Consider the following 9,733-nt stretch of genomic DNA (forward strand, 5'->3'; position numbering starts at 1 on the left):
CCTGCCTTCACCTGCCAAGTGCTGTAGCCATCATCTTCAGAATTGAACCCAGAGCTTTGTGCATGGTAGGCAAGCACTCTACCAACCAAGCCACATATTTAATCTCCTCTAAGACTTTTGAAAGCCTCCAATACACTATATTAAAATCCTTTTTATTTGAAATTCATTGGCTTCTATTTACTCCACCCAACTATGACTGACATGCCAGTGCCCTTCAACACTCAATTCAAACATTGCCATGCCCAGAAAGTCTTCCTTAATTCTTCTGAAGTTCTCTGTTCCTACCTCGAGGGCCCATCTGTGATCAAACTAGTATAAATATGTATTCATCTACTGGTTCATGACTTACCCTCTACAATAGCACAGAACCCGACATAAAGGAAGGCTGCATGGAGAAATTAGGTAGGAGGGGGCAATAGCTTGAAGCAAGTTATCTTTGGCTGAGTATGGAGCTCTTGGTGCACAGAAGCAGGGGGTTAGGTTGGGATAGGAAAGCCATCTCAACCTCACCAACTATCCCCAAGGCTGGACACATGCCAAATCATGTATTCTTCAGCTTCTAGGCATGTACCCAAAATGTAGAAACAGCATATGACAGACCCAATACACAGAAGATTATCAGAGGTTAAATCTAGTAAACAACCAATCAGCAGAAGGTCAGCTTTCTTCTTTCTTTCCTTCGTTTCTTCTTTCTTTATTATGTATACAGTGCTCTGCCTGCATGTATGCCTGAGGCCAGAAGAGGGCACCAGATCTCATTACAGATAGTTGTGAGCCACCATGTGGCTGCTGGGAATTGAAATCAGAACCTTGAGAACAGCCAGTACTCTTAACCACTGAACCATCTCTCCAGCCTGCAGCTCTGTTCTTTAACGTTTGTCCATGTGTGTGTATGTGTGTGTGTGTGTGTGTGTGTGTGTATGTGTGTGTGTGTATGTGTGTGTATGTGTATGTGTGTGTGTGTGTGTATGTGTGTGTGTATGTGTGTGTGTATGTGTGTGTGTGTGTGCGCGTGTGCGTGTGTGTGCGCGCGCGCACATGCATGTGTTTGAGCATGTGTTCTGAAAGCCAGAGGACAACCTCAGGTGTTATCTTTAGAAATGCTGTCTACTTGGTAGTGCACGCCTTTAATCCCAGCACTCAGGAGGCAGAGCCAGGTGGATCTCTGTGAGTTCGAGGCCAGCCTGGTCTACAGAGTGAGATCCAGGACAGGCACCAAAACTACACAGAGAAACCCTGTCTCGAAAAACCAAAAAAGAAAAAAGAAGAAAAGAAATGCTGTCTACCTCCATTGAAACAGGGTCACTTAGTGGCCTGGAACTCACCAATTAGATTAGGCTAGCTAATCAGAGAGGCCCAGGGATCCACCTTCTCTGCTCCCCCAGCACTGGGATTACAACTATAAGCCAGCATGCCTCATGCAGGTCCTCACACTTGGAAGGCAAGCAAGTTACCAAATGAGCTGTCTCCATGGCCCCCAGATGAACATCTTTTGATTGAGGGCAGGAGAAGAAACTGGTAAGAAGATGTCCTTAGTCCCTTACAACTCAGTAAGCCCTGAAGGTACGTCAACTGAAACAAGCTAAGTGTGTGACCCCAGAACCCAGAAGGACATGCGCAAGCCTGGGTGTAAACAGAACAAAGAAACTCCTCCCTCAGCGTATCAGATGGAGCTGGGAGATGCCTCAGTAGGTGAAATGCTTGTCTTACAGGCATAAGGACCTGAGTTAAGATTCCCTTGAACCCATGGACTCTCAGTGCTGAGGAAGCTGAGGCAGGAGGATTCCTGGGCCTCACTGGGCAGCTAGCCTAGTCCTCTAGGTGAGCTCCAGGTCATTGAGAGACACTGTGTCAGAAAAGGTGGGCAGCACTTGAACGCATGCTTGCACACCCAGGGACACAGCCACACATACACACACATGAACACCCACAGTCATACATATAAGTGTATACTCACAGAGGTGTCAGATGTATGCAGCAAACTGAAGAAACGTGGCCATTTTAGATAATATGGATGAATAGGTGCCACTCAGTGGTAGAGCCACACCTCTCTCAAAGGTCATCTCCTCTGACAGGCAAACACTGTAGGAAAACCCCAAATCAGAAACCTGAAGGTCCTGCTCATGTACGTTCTGACATCAGGCAGACCTCTGCCCTCCTTAGGCCTCGGTATCCCGCTATCCATCTAACGGGAATAGGAGGATCTGTCCTCATGAGCACCATAAAATGGGGAAAGAATGGTGCACAGTGAGGCATTAGGAAGATCAAGGGAGTGGGTGATTGAATCCAGGGCTGGGGCAGGAAAGGGGCTCCAGCAGGGGAGGGGAGATGGGAGGTGGGAAGTGTCAGTAACGAGGTCCCAGCAGACAGGCCCGGGCGTGAGCTTGGAGAACCGACCCTCCTCCTCCCCAATGCTCAGTACACTTCAAATTAATAATTAAAATGCTTCCTGTCAGATTCCAGCCTGACACATAATTAGAGCAGCTCTGGGCTTCAGGGGACAGGGAAGAAAACAGCTCTCATTAGGAAGGGTCTTTCCTGAGGACCAGGAAGGTGAGGGTGGAACCCTCCTCCCCAGATTCTTCATCAGGGCCCCTTCTGTCTACCTAGGGATGAGGTTTTCCTTCTGGCTGGGGAGAGGTGGTGGACCTTAATGTTTCCACCTGTCCACAGAGATTAGATGAGATGCCATCCTATATGAATCTGAAAGTTAAGTTCCAGGAGCTATGCAAGACAGAGGGTGCCTAGAAATTGCATAGAGCTTTCAAAGGGCAGAGAGACACATCTGTGACCTCGTGCAGATCCCCAGCCAACGCCACAACTCATATTCAGGAGTTGTTATTTGGACCCTTCCGGCCAGGGCTACTGGAGATAGCTGAGCCCAGCCACCAACTCTTCAGGATTAAGACCACCCTGGACCCCTCCCTACCAAGCCACAGCACCCACCACTTCCTTCTCGAATACAGTCTTTCTCTACTCCTACCCACCAAAGCTGTGGGGTCCAACCTATCTCAACCCCTAAGGACTACAGCCAGGACTTGCTGTCCATGGTTCTAAAATCCAATCTGCAGTTCTTCCAGAAGCCTGGCTTGCCTCCCCACCCCCTCAACCACTTGCTCCAAAGTCTAGTTCTTGAGTCACACTTGTCACACTCCTGGACTCCTATCCCCACTGCCAGGCTGGGTAATGGAGAGACCTGAGTGCCTACCAAACAGGGCTTCAGGAAATGGGGCCACCTTCTCGAGCTGAGTAATGGAAGGGAGTCCGTGCTCAAACTACCTATTAGAAGAAAATCATTTTAAAGCGATGTTGTGTTACTTCATTGAAGTTGCCTTCATAAATATTTCAGAGGTGTTTATTAAGAAAACCACGGGAGCGGAGAGGAGGTTGTTGAGGCTGGGAGGAGAGATGGCTGATGGGATTTCAACTGTTGCTGCTGCCACCACCAAATGACATGTTTACTCCCTTAGAGGAGCTGGCCCTGGGGGCTGCAGGGGGTGTTAGCAGCTCAGACACCCCTGCTCTTGTTCTTTGGAAGCTCAAAGCAGAGTCCCAAGGACACGGTATTGAGCTGGGGCAGGTACCTCCTGGGTCCTCTCGGTCTTTTCTCCAATGACAGGGCAATTCCACCCTTCCCCTGAGCTGAACCCCATAGTAGAGAAGAGACTGAGGTGGCCCTTCCACAGCAGGCTGATGTTTCCAGAATTTTCTATGCTGTCCCTGGCCCTTCTCCCTCACACTCCTGCTCAGTGCACGTGCCTATCCAAGACCACCACATGAACCAGGAGCAGCAGAGTAGTAGCCTTATAGGCCAGAGCACCATCCCTAAAAGGCCCTCAGCCCGCGGCCTGCCTCATTCCGCTCACAGGCAGGGGAAGATCCTGCCTGGGGCCAGGAGAGGTCAGTAGCCTGAAGGCCATCATCATTCTCCTTGGAGGGACGACAGAAATGGAGGTCCAAAGGCCATCTTTGACGATGCTCCTCTCCTCAAGAAAGCTTTCTCTTCTCCAAGGCAGAGCCAACAAGGCAATTAAACTCTGAGCGTGTAGAATCGATCTGCAGGTCAAGAGATGACATTGATTTGTGGTGCTGATTCTCCCGGGGCCATGGCTGCTCCTCTCAGGTGCTCAGCCCTCTGACTGTCACCTTTGGCTTAGCAGCGGGCTTTGCTCCAACCTGCCGCTCTTCAGCTCCCACTCTATGACCGTGCACGTTACCTCCATCAAGTTCTGGTAAACCTCCTTTCTGTCCTGGCTTTGCCTGACACTATGCAGGTCATGCGGCCCCACGAAGGCTCTGCCCACTTCAGTCATTTAGGAAGAGGGGTGTTGCTGACCCCATTTTCCAGCTGCAGCCTACAAGGACACAGAACAATCAGTGCTCAGCTCCCACAGGAATAGCACAGGTAGCTGATCCCATCACAGGAAGTGGGAGTGGGCCATCAGCCTTCTGGAGCCTTCTCTGGTTAAACAATAATAATAATAATAAAAAGAATTACTTGCAATTACCATATCAATTGTTTCTAGGTAAATAAGGGGCTTCTAAAAGATTTCTCAAGTAGCTTATTCCTTTAAGTAGGTTAAGGGCCCTTCGGTCATCTCCTTTGCATTATTCATTTGCTGGGAAATCCTTTTTTTTTTTTTTTCGTGGAGATTGCAGAAGTAAACTCCAGCCACAGTCAATCAGTTCAGGGAACTGAATTAATATGGTCTGGGTCCATCTGGAGAAGGGTGGAACGAGGGGGTGGGGCACAGTCTAGACCAGCTGCTGGGGTGGGGGCGGGATGTCTCTGGGAAAACAATAGCCAGCGCTTTGTGTGGCCGGGAAACACTCAGTGCAGAGATGGGGTGGGAAGGATGGGAGGAGAGTATAGGGGTAAGAACAAGCCGAGAAGGGGGAGGGCAGTGCTGGAGGAGGGGAGAGCCTGGGTGAATGCTGAGAGACACAGTTCTGTGAATAAGAGACTTATGAATGTGAGTCAGGCTGCTTCGGCCACTCTGTGCTCTTGCCCTTCATGACCCACCTCCTCCGTCCCCTCAGTATGACCCCCCCAGATGGAATGGAATACAATCTCTATACTCCTCCTCCAATGTCTGAAGTGCTCAACCCAGGCCACTAGCACACTCTCCTGCTAGGCTGACCGAGATCTTCCTGGACACAGCCCACAGGACACTCAGAACAGAAGACAGACACCAAGGAAATCAGCACTCTGGCCATGCCTCCCAGGTCTCCTAAGGAGGCCGGGCCACCTCTACAACCTGGCCAACACCATTAGCAGTGACAAGGACCTTGATGCAGTAGCAAAAACCATAGGAGCATGGGACTGGAGAGATGGCTCAGCCACTAAGAGCACTTGCTGCTCTTTCAGAGGACAGTTCAGCTGCCCGCACCATCCCTCTTCTGGACATGTGGGCATCGGGCACAAAAGTGGTACACCGACGTACATGCCAGAGGAACAAGGAATAGTGCATCCACTGGGCTGAAGACGGTTCAGTAGGTAAAGCACTTGCTGTGCAAGCAGAAGGACCCCAGTTCGGATCCCCAGAACCCACATAAAAAAAGTAGACGTGGCAAAGCATGCCTATAACCCCAGCGCTGGGAGAGGCAGAGACAAGCAGATCCCAGGAGTTTGCAGTCTAGCCCCAAAGAGCAAGCTCCAGGTTCAGTGAAAGATCCTGCCTCAAAACATAAGGTGGAAAAATAATTAAGGAAAACATCCTAAAGCTACCCTCTGCCACTTGTGCATGCATGGCTAAACATACCCACATGCACACAAGTACACACACACACACACATACACACACACACACACACACACACACACACACACACACACACACAGAGTGCATTATTTCATTAGCAACAATTCCACTGCATTACCTTAGCAAATGAGGCTTTGCAAACGTGTGGGCCTCTCCTCACCTCCAATAGTAGGAGCAACACAACACAGGGACTTTCATGAAGGGGATATAGCAACCCAGGGCCCAGATGTAAACAGGCCACACACCTGGATCCATGAGCATGCTGACCTTGAACTATGGGCCTTGGTGGCAAGTCTGGAGCCTGAGGAGGAACTAGAGACCAGAGGCCTCCAGGAAGTTGAAGGGGTGGAGGCCAATTTCAGGGGTGAGAGCCAAGGAAGAAGAGAGACACTAAGTTCAGCCACTCGGGCTAGTGTGGGTCTATAGCACAGTGTGGAGCCCAGGATACTCTAGGGTAGGAACACCTCTGAGATAAGGGTCAGGAAGAGAGAGAAGGCTATTTCCCTAGTCGTGTGGGCACAGGCTCACAGACTGACGGTTGCTTACAGGAGAAAGACAGATGTTTCCTCCCCACACTGAGCATACAGTGCTGGAGGGAGGAGGGAGCCAGAATCAGCCATGTGACTGCACATCTGGAGGCCCGGGGGGGGGGGGGTGACAAAAGAGAGACACAGAGGGAGAAAGTGGAAGTAGAAAGGAGACCCCCATTTGCTATCAAAAAGCTGAAGAAACTTGGCCATCACACATGGCACCACATCCCTCTTCTCTCCAGGGCCTGGGTGCATGATCTGACTGGTGACAGGAACGTGGGGTTTCTGCTAAGCTCCTGGGTCCTACAACACATTTGACCACTTCCTCTGGTCTTCCCTACTTCAGTTTTCTGAGCTTCTGGCCACTGGAAAACAAGGATCCCTTGGTCAGCTGCAGTGATTGACAGAACAGCTGGCTTGTCTTGGTGCCTCCTCTCAAAGCTCTCTGCTCAGGGGTCTCTCTCAGAATTCCATCTTGCATTAACTTGCAAAGTCTGGTTAGAGCCCCTGGAGAATGAGCATCAAATATTCAGCAATGACCTCAACCAATTGCATCAGAACTTCTGGGGAAGGAGCCCAAACACCACTATTATTAAAAACTCCCTAAGTGATTTTAATGTACAGCCAGAGTCTACTGGACTAAATGGGGCCTGGAGCTTTGTCACTGGGAGCATAGTGTGCAGGATCAAGGAGGTTGATCTATTATGAGTGGACACAGTATGATCTCAGCCAGGGCCTCAATCTGGAAAGGACAATAATGAAAAGTGTTCGAGAAGGGCAAAGGAAAGTTGGGGGATGGGGATATTTTGCAGCACAGATGCTTGGGAAAGGTAGGAGGCAATGGTCTTTCAATCTAAGGGTTGGGGATCTGTCTACCCGACAAGACCTAGATTGTTTTGCTGCTCCAAAAAAGGCCCAGCCTCATTAGTAATTAAATAATATCTCTTAATAACCTGGAGCTGGTGGAGCCAAATGGCAGGTTATGAATGCCTTGGGATTCAGTGCAGGCAGAAGATTGCACTTCCCCAAGGCACCTGAATCCAAGATGCTGATGAGCCTTCTCATCAATTATGGTCAAGAGTTCTACACTCAGAGCTCACCCTGACCTACTCAGACCACAGGTCTGCATCCACATATCCAGTGGGTGGGTAGACATATTTGCCCAGGTTCAAGAGCCCAGAAATGCACACAGCTCCCAGGGAAATACTAAAGCGTCCAGAGAGATAAGAGAAAGAAGTGGTCACAAGCCCTGGCCACTGCTGATTGGGGCTCTGTCCCTTAGAGTCCTTAAGAGCCCAGGTGAAGCATGGATTCTCAGCACTGTTCTTGACCTTTCTAGAATTTATTTTGCCAGTGACCCTGTGTTCTCCTCTTGTAAGGGCCTAGCTAAAAAGGCAGCTCAAACAGCTGGCAACTCCACCAGCATTTCAAATGGACTCAGAGCTAGGGATGTATCTCAACTGATAGAATTGTTTGTGTAGCATGTATGGAGCCCTGGGTTCTATTCCCAGCACTGTATAAAGTGGGCACAGTGGTACACACTATCATGCCAGCACTTGGAGGGTAGAGGCAAGATCAGAAGTGTGAGGTCACCCTTGGCTATATAGTGAACTTGAGGCCAGTCTGGCATACAAAGTGTTCTGCCCCTGCAACCCAAATAAAATAAAAGGTGCCTAGAAATCCCACTTGCAGAACCTTATTGTATGGAAGCCTGTATTAGTTGTGTCCAAAGTACAGGAACTGACAAGACACTTCTAGAACAGGCGCTATGAGCTCCTACCTCTCCATTTACAAGGAATGAAGGAAGTCTTTGCCAGAAGCTAGATACAAAATAGCATCAATGTAGTATTCAGCTACTAAGTTCAAGATGCAGGGCTAATCCACCCAGAAAGCAGCCAGATGGTACCCCTGGGTGGGGCTGTTGCCTGCAGAAGGACATAAGGGAACTTTGTGGGGTTCCAACATTGTTCTAGATCTTGATCAAAGTAACAGTGACACTTGTGTAAAAATGCATAAACCCACATACTGAGGAGTTGCAGAATTTAGATGCTAGGTGTGTCCATTATCAGTGGAAAGAGTAAAGAGGAAGAAGGAAGAGGCTTGGGAAAGGGTAAAGAAAGTCAGGAAATGTCGCAGAGTAACATTCTCAGATGTATGCTGTAATTCTTTTAACTATGTCACCTGGAGAAAAGTCTGGAAGAAGAGCAAACCGTTTGTCTGAATGAAGGGCGGTGGAAGGACAGCCCAGTTCTCCACCTCTGCGTTTGCATTTGTGCCTACCAGCACCCCAGGACTCCAAGGAGGTACCCTAGCCTGGCTCCTGCTTCTCTCTAGAGTCCCTTGAGAAGTCTTGGCTTCTCAGGACAATGTTGGCTTCATGGTGCAGCTTAAGACTTGGCTTCACTGGCTGGAGAGATGGCTCAGTGGGTAGTGTGCCATACAAGAGTAAAGACCGGGGAGTCCAGACCCCCAGACCCTTCATTAAAGGTGACTTGCCTATAGTCTCCCTGGGGCAAACGTCCTAGTAAGACTAGCTGAAATGGTGAGTGGAGTCTCTTTCAGTGTGACCCTGCCTCAGCATAGAAGGTGAAGAGTGACGGAGGAAGACACTAGAGGCCAACGTCGGGCCTCCACGTGTGAGTGCACACAGGTGTGAGCATGCATATACACACACATTTAAAAAAAAAAGATAGGCTTTGCATCTGGAGCTCTAGAAATTGCTCAGCTTGGAATCGTCCAGGGTCTCTGCTCATGGGCTCACAGGTTCCCATTCAGCATCCACATCCTGGAACTGAACAAGCCCAGGGGCTGCTCTGGGAACAGCCCACCCCTAGCCATCATTCAACTCGACATGCAGGCAGAACCATCTGTAACAAGCCATTAGGAGAGACAGGGGGCTCAGGGCCCTCGACACACCATTCTGACTCTTCCTGTTCCCTCCCTGTGAGTGACTGAGTAGCCAGATCCACTAATTGGTCTTCACAGGCCAGGTTACAAATGGTGCTAGGGGCGAATTCCGGTCACACCTCCAACCAGGCAAATGAACCCTTGCTCTGTCCTCTCTTTAATATGAATGTGACACCTGCAGGCTACAGCTTGTCGCACTGTGAGAATTATTTCTCCATTAAAATGCAGGAATTGGAGCTTTGCCCAGGAAGGGCGGCTAAAAATACTGCTCTCCAAGGCACTTGTCATCAGGGGACTCAGTGGCCACTTTCCTCACCCTTCAGCTTCCAGGCCAGTCCCACACCCGCTGGGTCTCTTCTCAAGCACGGGATATTGTCATGTCTGATCCTCACCTCAGCCTGACGGGAAGAAAAGACACCAGTTATCTCCTATACAGATGGGAAAGCAGGTGCGGACTGCTGGCCCGGGGTCACTGCACATCCCACAAAGTCAGCAACGGTGTAGCACTGGCTGCAGGGCAGGAAAGCCTCAGTC

Source organism: Peromyscus eremicus, chromosome 7 (assembly GCF_949786415.1).
Source record: "Peromyscus eremicus chromosome 7, PerEre_H2_v1, whole genome shotgun sequence".
Taxonomy (NCBI): domain Eukaryota; kingdom Metazoa; phylum Chordata; class Mammalia; order Rodentia; family Cricetidae; genus Peromyscus; species Peromyscus eremicus.